This window comes from Sander lucioperca, unplaced genomic scaffold (assembly GCF_008315115.2).
Source record: "Sander lucioperca isolate FBNREF2018 unplaced genomic scaffold, SLUC_FBN_1.2 Unpl_103, whole genome shotgun sequence".
In the NCBI taxonomy this organism is placed as follows: domain Eukaryota; kingdom Metazoa; phylum Chordata; class Actinopteri; order Perciformes; family Percidae; genus Sander; species Sander lucioperca.
This window is the reverse complement of record NW_023396135.1, coordinates 3,738-12,764: the sequence shown is the minus strand read 5'-3', so window position 1 is coordinate 12,764 and position 9,027 is coordinate 3,738. Positions and strand designations below refer to the sequence as shown.

Here is a 9,027-nt window from a genome sequence, read left to right as displayed (position 1 = left end):
CTGCTGCTGTCTCGTGCTGTCTCTCTGTCTGTACTTTCTGGCTCTCTGTCTGTCTCTGTCCGTCTCTGTCTGTCTGCCTCTAGTCTGTGTCTGGCTCTCTGTCTGCCCTGTATGTCTGTCGTCTCTCTGTCTGTCTTCTGTCCTCTGTCTGTGTATCGTCTGTCTCTGTCTGTCGTTCTGCTTTGCTCTGTCTGTGTCTGTCTGCCTGTATGTCTGTCTGTCTCTCGGTCTGTCTCATCTGTCGTCTTGCTGTCATCTCTGTCTGCCGTATGTCTAGTCTGGCTCTCTGTCTCGCTCTGTCTTCTGTCGCATCTTCTGTCTCGTCTGTCTGTCTGTGGCAGATGTTTGAAGTGATTGCGTGTTCAGCCTTGCGGTTTCTCTTGAGGCAGAATCTGCCTCGCGACTCTTCAGCACCTCTCAACCAACAGCCTGACCACCCGTACCGTCTATCTGATCGACTGGTGAGTGGGAACCTTCTCAAACGCTGCTGCTGTGTAGATGGGGACATCAACAGAGGAAGGGGACAAGAGTACTCACATGCGTGTACGTGATGGAAACGTTAGCACTACGGACACAAAAAGTCCTGCATTGATAAATCGTAACTTTATTTCGGTCAGACGTACCGACAAAGATTGTCCAGTACTTGAGTGTATCGTACTTAGTACATTTTACCCCACTCTAAGAAACAGGCTGCGGCACCAATGACTCATGGTTTGGACTTTAATATTGGCGCGTGAGTTAAAAAAGAAACTGTAGACATTTAGAAGTGAAAGGTTCTGCGCATAATAGATGTGGTCCACTACAATGACCCATACGTAATTGCATACAGTTTATAACAGCCGCTTTCAATGCGTCCATGGCTTCAGAAGCCCTAAACTCTGACAGAGTTACTATTGGAAGGATAATCGTACTCTTACTATTTGCAGTTGTCTGTCTTATGCACAGTTATTAGGAAACAGGTTTCACTGCTACAATGTAATGCTCTCTTTTTCCTCCTACCCTGATGCCGTTTCACAAACAGGCGATACAAGAAAAGTGCACACACAATTGAAAGAAAATGTTGTGGTTGTAGGCAAACCGAAGCAGATCTAGTCATGACAACCTAAAAACTCCCAGGACGCAGTGAGAGTAAAAAACCCAGAGAGCGGATAATAATAGACACACTGAGGTGGTCAAAAACACTCAATCTTCATTCGCTGTGACTTGAATTATTAATACACCACCCTACTTTCTGGTTTTGTTCTTACTTTACCGTGAAATAAAGCAAACAAAATTGTGTGATTTATACACAAACAAATGAAATTTGAAATAAAGCCTTTTGATATTTTGGAAAAGGTAAGAGTAACAGCTGGGTTTGTGTGTGCGCACTACTGTCCAGGATCTTCACTCTGTACAGCACGTCTCTCCCTCTGGCGGTGGCGTGGGGTGTGGGACGTATCTTCTGCCGGGACGAGATGAGATGAGTTGTTTCGGAGGACACTGGGCTCAGCCAGCAAATTCCTGACGGTCTGATCGAGAGACGGGACACGTCCTGCTCCAGATGGACTGACATGCCACATCGCTCAGTTCTAACCCGCTGCCGAGGACTGCAGGCACACACACTCGTCACACGCCAATGGCCAACAACACCACATGGTCAGCAGGTGGGAACGGCCGCGGCGTGCAGGTCGAAGCATCACACTCAGAGTTCCGGCAACGTCAGTCAAGAGTACGTACACATCCGACACTAATATCCACTATATTCAGAATAGACAATATTCCAATTCGATACTGGTCAGCTAAACGCACATTTTTAATTTGCTTGGATATTTATAATAATTTAGTCGTTTTACAATGTACGTCATGGCATGTGCAGGTATTATTCAGGTTTTAGGAAACTTTTTGGACATGTATACAGCGCATTCAGAATCTGCGTCATGTGTACTGCATAGGTTATGTAGAAATGTCTTTATGCAGTACGTAGGCTATTGGGGTGTGCAATATGTTAGTGTGCAATATCTCATGTGCAAGGGCTGTGCTACACTGCGGAGAGAGAAATGCAGCCGACAGGGTTGGTTTAAATCAAGAACTGCCACTGGAAAGGAGGAGTTACTGTGCTACATATACAGTATAGGTACCTGTCCAATGTATATGAGAGCATGTTCTGTGTTGGGTGAGAGTATGTGTTGAGAGATGCTTATTTTCTGTATTTGTGTTTTCTGTAAAGAAGGACAGAGTCCAAAACAAATTCTCTTCGGGGACAGTAAAGTATACTCTAATCTTATCTAATCTGGGTTTTATAGGTCTCGCATTGCACAGACCCTCTCCACAGCGCTGCGGAGGAAGGTCCACACAGCATTCTGGGATGGGAGAAAAAACGTGCTCTTGTTTATTGACATGTCTTTAAACCAATCACAATGTTCTTGGGCGGTGCTTAAGCACCGGAAGGAGCCACGTGCCTCTGCTAAATAGTCTCAGAAGGAACTTGTTTGGTAGAACATGTGTAGGTTCAAAGTAGTTTTAGTCGTTTAGTGCACAGAAAACTCAGATTGGACAGATAGTCTAGCTAGCTGTCTGGATTTACCAAGGGGGGTAAGCGTTCTGCCAACAACCGTAGATCTCTGGCGCATTTGATGCTACCTAGCTCTCACTCGCCGTAGCATTCATTGACTGCCATTCATTTTGACGTCACTTTGACAGCGATAACTTTACATCATGGATATGGATATGCGCAAACATCGCAACCGCCGACTTTGCAAGAAGCTGGTTGAAGGAATCCAAAGAGGGACGCTGCGTCACACGCTCTAACAAGTCCGCCACGCTGGAAAACTTTGAAAAAATCCTATTTTGCAAAGCTGCATGTAAACGGAATATTAGTGGAATATCAACTTTAATTCACCATGAAAACAGCTTAGTAGGAATATTGCCTTTTTCGGAATAAAAGCAAAAAAGAAACGGAATATTATGTGCAGTAAACGTAGTCAATGTGTTTCTGACGGCTCATTAATAAAATGAATTCAATCTGTTGTACTCTCAGGTGTTTTCCGATTTGATGAAGGATGGAAATAAAGGAGAAACGGACAAAAACGCCAGCCCGGCTACTGAGAAGCTAACACTAGCCAACCCTCGACGTGATGCCCATCTTCTTAAAAACTAATCCTCAAAACTAATCGAGCTGTGAATGATGGAAGCTCGCGCTAGCCTGCCACGACTAAAAGGGTAGCTGTGCAGCTCGAAGCCTCGTAGCACGAAGCTAGCGCTCACTCCAAGAGGCTACGGCGCTACGAAGCTTGGAGCGACCGCGACGCCAGCCGGCCTCGAAGGCAGACACGAAATCGAAAGGGTCACAGAACTTGGCCTGAGACATCCAGTCATCTGAAGGAGCGTCTGTGGTTGGTTAGTCCCAAACGCCAGCGGCCGTTGTCAGTATTTCACAGAGAAGCCAACTTGTTGTTCAAGCAGTGGTGGGTGTCACTACTCTACCAGCCACTGAAGCTGGGGAGATTAAAACAAACTTTGCAGATAATATTGTGTGTTATTTCCGCTGCTGGCCGGAGGGGAAACAGTCACTCCCTGCCTCCACGTCGGACACAAAACAACACACTGAACACGAGTGTTGCGCCCGTGTAATTCTCAAAGACTCAAATTTCTTCGGTGTAATGAGTTCCTAGAGGCTTTAAAAAAAAGACCTCTGTGTTTAATTGTTAAGTAGGTTTGTAGGTTTTGATTACACACTATTAATAATTTGCTGCGTTTTTAGTTGATCTCTTCGGGGATGACGGATATCTGCAGTAGCATGGCTCGTGCTAATATGCTGTTGTAGCTGATAATTAGCTCCTTACGTTAAGCTCCTAGCTTTTAAAAATGTTCGTCTGTGGGCAACAACCCCAACACGAATATGGGGAAGAAACGCGGAGAAAGAATGGGATCATTTGTACCATACAGTCTTTCTAATTGAACTAATACACATCTCAGTCAGTGATCCTAACGAGCTCCAGCGGGCTAAATATTACGTTTTACAAGAAACTAATATTCCAAGCGTCCATTGGGCTCAAGATGTCTTTTCTACATGTGTGAATACTTTAAATGTTATCCTGAATATAAAAAAATCAAACTGTTAAGGCTGTGTTCACACTTGGCGCTTTTTTTAAGCTGCCAGAGTCTGTTTACATTATAATCCTGTGGAGTAAACCGTGTTTAGTCCTGAGCGCTCTTTAAACGCCATCGCTGATGTTTTCCTGCAGCTCGGAGCGTCTTTTGACGTTGAAAAAAGTTCACCTTTCTGAACAAACAAAAAACAAACCATTCACACTAGTCACAAGCGCATTTTTGACAGTCTCGACCAATGACAAGCGGGTAAAGTAGCCAGACCTGTCGCTTCATGACAAACAAGAAAAAATGGACACAGAGAGTTATACGCTTATACGGTATGACGGGTGGGTGCTCCTGTACAGGGATCTCTCTCTCTCTCTCTCTCATCTAACGTTACAGCGCTCCACATAGCACTCTAGGACAGTGGGCTCTCCCAACCTGGGGTCTGGGGACCTAAGGGGGGCGGCAACAAGATCACAGGGGTGTGCGCAGTCTTTCTCTGGTTGAGGTTTTGAGGTATATTTGCCGTGTAATGTGTAATGTATACAAAAAGTCGGTATAAAAAACTATATATTTGTGTTCTCGCTTAAACTTGTAGGCAGGCTACTAGTAGGCAAACCTCCGGGAACTCTTAACCTGGGACCCTGCTGTCATCAGGTCAGCTGCTAGCTGATATCATCCTCGTTTTTCCTGCACGCCACAGCATCAATATTTTTATGGATGAAACATGGCGGAGAAAACGTAAAAGTTCTGATAACTCCTTGTATCAAAAAGAAAGTAGGACTATCTCGAGATGACCTAACTTCGGTTTCGGACGCTCAGCTTTTCTTAGACTAGTAGCGTCGCCAAGGAAAAAAGGTTGGAACACTGCTCTAGGATACTGTAGCAGTAGCTGTTGTTATAACGGGTTATAACAAAAGACGCTCTCGGCTGCTTTTGGAAACAGTACATGTCATTTAGCTGACGTTCATCCAAAGCGACGTCAATTGCTACATATGTCAGAGGTCGCACATCTCTGGAGCAACTAGGGGTTACGTGTCTTGCTCAGGGACACATGGTCGATGTATCACAGTGGAAATCGAACAACCAGATCTCCCACACCAAAGGGATGTGTCATACCACTGCGCCATCACCATGTTTTCACTACAAAAGTGCCTAGTAAGCTTTTTCTTTAAGAAAAAAAAAGACGCCCAAGTCGTGAACATAGTCTAAGTAGATTCGAGTGTGACAGTGGATTAGAAATCACTGTCAGATAGATGTTTGAGAGTGGGGGGAGACGAAATCAACATTAATTATGAAAATGTGATGTATCCAAAAGGAGCTAAAAAGAGGAGAAAGTATCGGCTTTTGATAATGTCCGTAGCGCGGGGCCGTTTTTCAATCAGTATTTTGAAAGGAGATCCAGATTATCAGAGCACTTATATATAGCAGCACTGAAGTACATCAGCTGGCTTCAGAGTGCAGATCTGACACACAGCAAGCTCAACTCAATGAACGGGGCGTTAAGTGCCTCCTTGTTTCAAATGTGACAGCCACTCAATATATAGTACTATGGTTTTTTGGATGGTGAGTGAAGCAAATCTACAGCTACTCACACAAATGTCGTTAAAAAACAAGTGCTCTAAAGTAATGATATACAGCCTACGAAGATGGACTATGTCCGAGTGATTCCGTGGTATGAATTTCTTAATCTGATTATTACTTTATAGAGTGTACATTCTGTCTCTGGTCAGGTGTTGTGGCCTGTTGAGGTACTTACACTAGAGTGCAGATCGGCTGCATTTTTCTGCCCGAGCCCGAGCGGAGCCCGCAGAGTTAAAATCTCATTTTGTTCTCATACTAATGACACATGTACGTTGTTTGTGTGGAAAGCTTTATTAAGCAACTGTAGGAAGGCATCACAAATGTCAACAGATGAGGTCATCAGCGCACACGGGGCAACAAGCTCACGTTAACACAGGCGCACACCTACATAATAAGCTTTTTAAATGTAAAATGTTCAATGCCTTATCGCGCTGATGTGACCGAGCCCGACCCGAGCCGGACACCATTTTAAATATCTGTCTGAACCCGGCCGGCCCGTTGGGTCCTGTCGGATCAGGTCGGGTATCCTCTGTACTTTAGATCCCCTCCTCCACAGTCTCCGCTCTGTCACTTTGGTTCAACACTCTTGATTTTACAAACTACAAGTGTAACCCTTAACCTCTATTTCATCCTACTCTCGAAGACCAACACATACTAACCTGCGAAGGAGCAAGGCTTGAAACGTGCACCAAGCGGCCACTTCGTAGTGTTTCCAAAGCGTCGGGCAGCGTCCTTTTTTATTTATTTGTAAATCAGAAGCTCACACGGAGACGACGAGCAAAGCTGGAGGGAGAAGAGAAAGTTTTTTTAAAGCCCTGGTCACACCAAATGACTCCATAGAGAAGGACCTCACCATCAGGGTGTATTGTGTCGATGTTGTTCATTGCCCAACTCAAACATGTGGTTAGATCAGCGGAGGGGATTATATTTTATTTTGCTTCAAGGTATAAGTACAAGTTCCTTTTAATACAGAAAAACTCCTACAACATTCTCTCCTACTTACACTAAGACACACCTCATAACCGCTCAGCTATTTAGGAAGTTAACTGAGGAAGTGATCAAAGTCTTTTCAAAGTAAACACCGGGCACCAATTATTGTAAATGATTTTCACCAAAACGATCAGTGTTACAGGTGTGGAAGCAGCAGTTAAACATCACTAATAAGCACATGTAATCATTGATGCATGTCCTTCAAGTTACGAACGAGCATCAGTTAAAAACCCCAAAAAGTGAAAGATGAAAATCTGCAGTTTCACGAACATTAGATGGGTTCTCAGTTACAAACAGCACTTTCCATTTATTTTAGCTCCTCAAGAACAAAAACACTCAGGGGGATCTACAAACTTCTGTTTTAATTAATGAAGATGATCTAGGCTACATTTGCATCGCTACGTTTTGGTTAAAAAGACATATCTTTACTCCGTTCCCCCTGCTCTGGCGTTCCCCCTTCAATTCCCCCTGCTTGGCGTTTCCCCCTCTCATTCACCTGCTCTGGCGTTTCCCCCTCCATTCCCCTGCTCTGGCGTTTACCTCCCTCATTCCCTGCTCTGGCGTTTCCCCTCTCATTCCCCTGCTCTGGCGTTCTCTCATTCCCCCTGCTCTGGCATTTCCCCCTCTCATTCCCCTGCTCTGCGTTTCCCCCATCCATTCACCACTGCTCTGGCGTTTCTCTCTCATACCCCTGCTCTGTCGTTTCCTCTCATTCACCTGCTCGTGGCGTTTCCCCCCTCCCATTCCCCTGCTCTGTCGTTTCCCCCTCTCATCTGCTCTGGCGTTTCCCCCATCTCATTCCCCCTGCTCTGTCGTTTCCCCTCTCATGTCCCCCTGCTCTGGCGTTTCCCCCTCCCATTACCCATGCTGCTGTCGTTTCCCCTCTCCTCATTCCCCTCTGCTCTGGCGTTTCCCCCCTCCCATTCCCCCTGCTCTGGCGTTTCCCCCTCTCATTCCCCCTGCGTGTGGCGTTTCACTCATCCCCTGCTCTGGCGTTTCAGAGCCCTAACACCGGAGACATTGGAAACCCATCTGACCAGTTTTGGTTGTGTTGCAGTCTCGACAGCAGCCAAACAGGCGAGTCTCCCACGCTGCTCCTGTTGATGCCCAGTATATCAGAATGTGTATGAGAAATGAGGTTTGGGCAGAGGTATGAAAGTAACGAATTACCCACGTACTGTAATTGAGTAGTTTTGTGGGTACTTTTACTTTTTAAAGTAGTTTTTAAGATCTGTACTTTTACTTATTATGTTTTGTTTTAGTACTTAACTTTGCTACGTTTTAAATCTCATCCGTTATGAGTAAAAAGTAGTAAATAAAAACGCTCTCTAAAGTTTTTTTTCCGTCAACAAACTCAAATCTAAAGTGGCTTTGTGCGCTAATGAAATCACAAAAGACTGCGATAATTAAATAAGAATTAAGATATTAAATAAGTATAAATATAAAAAAGCTGTTAAAAAGTAACTTAGTAACTTTTACCCTGAGTACATTTTAAATGATCTACTTTTTTCCTTTATCTGAGTTGATTTTTATACCGGTAATTTTACTTGTACTTAAAGGTGCAGTAGGTAAAACTGACTGCTGAAACTGACCCTAAATAGACCCTATGAAGCAGGTAATTAAAAAAAATAAATCCAGCTCCTCTGGCACCACCTACAGCCTGTAGTGTGATTTGCAAAATCCACCGCTCCCTGTTCAGATGCACCAATCAGGGCCGTTGTCTAACTGCGTGTCAATCACTGCTCATGCATTCATTCTCCCTTGTGGGGGGAGGGGCTTAGGAGGCCGTTTTGAGCTTTAGCAGAAAGGGGGGAGGGACTGAGAAGTTGTTGTTGTTCAAATTTTTGGGCTAAGTCCTGGATCTTCACAATCCTACCTACAGCACCTTTAAGTAAAAGTTCATCAAAGTAATAGTACTTTTACTTAAGTAGAATGTTCTGTACTCTTTCCTCCTCTGCGTTTGGGCGTGTTATTTTAAACGGAGATAGTTCTTCTACTGGAGCTCAAATTGTGTGCACGGAGATCGCTTTGGCTCCAAAACTCGGCTCACAAACCCAAACGTAGCGGTTGTGTAAACGTAGCCTCAGAGAAGGAGCGATTAAATAATTAGCACTTTGTGAACATGAGTTCTTTTTTGGTTTTTACAGCCTCACTAATTCCACTGACTGAACGCTCAATAAACTTGCCGTAAAATGGGAAGAAACAGACTTGTTAACTGTTAATTAAGTTATTTCCCATTAGACAGGATTGAAGGTAACAGATTCACATTAATGCACAGGTTTTATCCTCAGTCCACCTTAAATCTCGTCTCCTTACACAAACCAGATGTGACTCTCCAACAGATTCTCACTCCCATCACGTAAAATACGGACGCTTGGTCAG

At 44.4% G+C, this 9,027-nt stretch overlaps 1 long non-coding RNA gene across 1 annotated transcript; it reads right to left on the bottom strand.

Moving 5' to 3' along the window:
• Positions 1-34: 34 nt before the first annotated feature.
• On the bottom strand, positions 35-7,071 carry LOC118494526. Its single transcript, XR_004896669.1, has 3 exons — positions 6,974-7,071; positions 3,993-4,005; positions 35-45 (listed from the first exon to the last, which is right to left on the bottom strand). It is a non-coding gene; the product is annotated as an uncharacterized LOC118494526 (long non-coding RNA).
• Between the last annotated feature and the right edge of the window lie 1,956 nt (positions 7,072-9,027).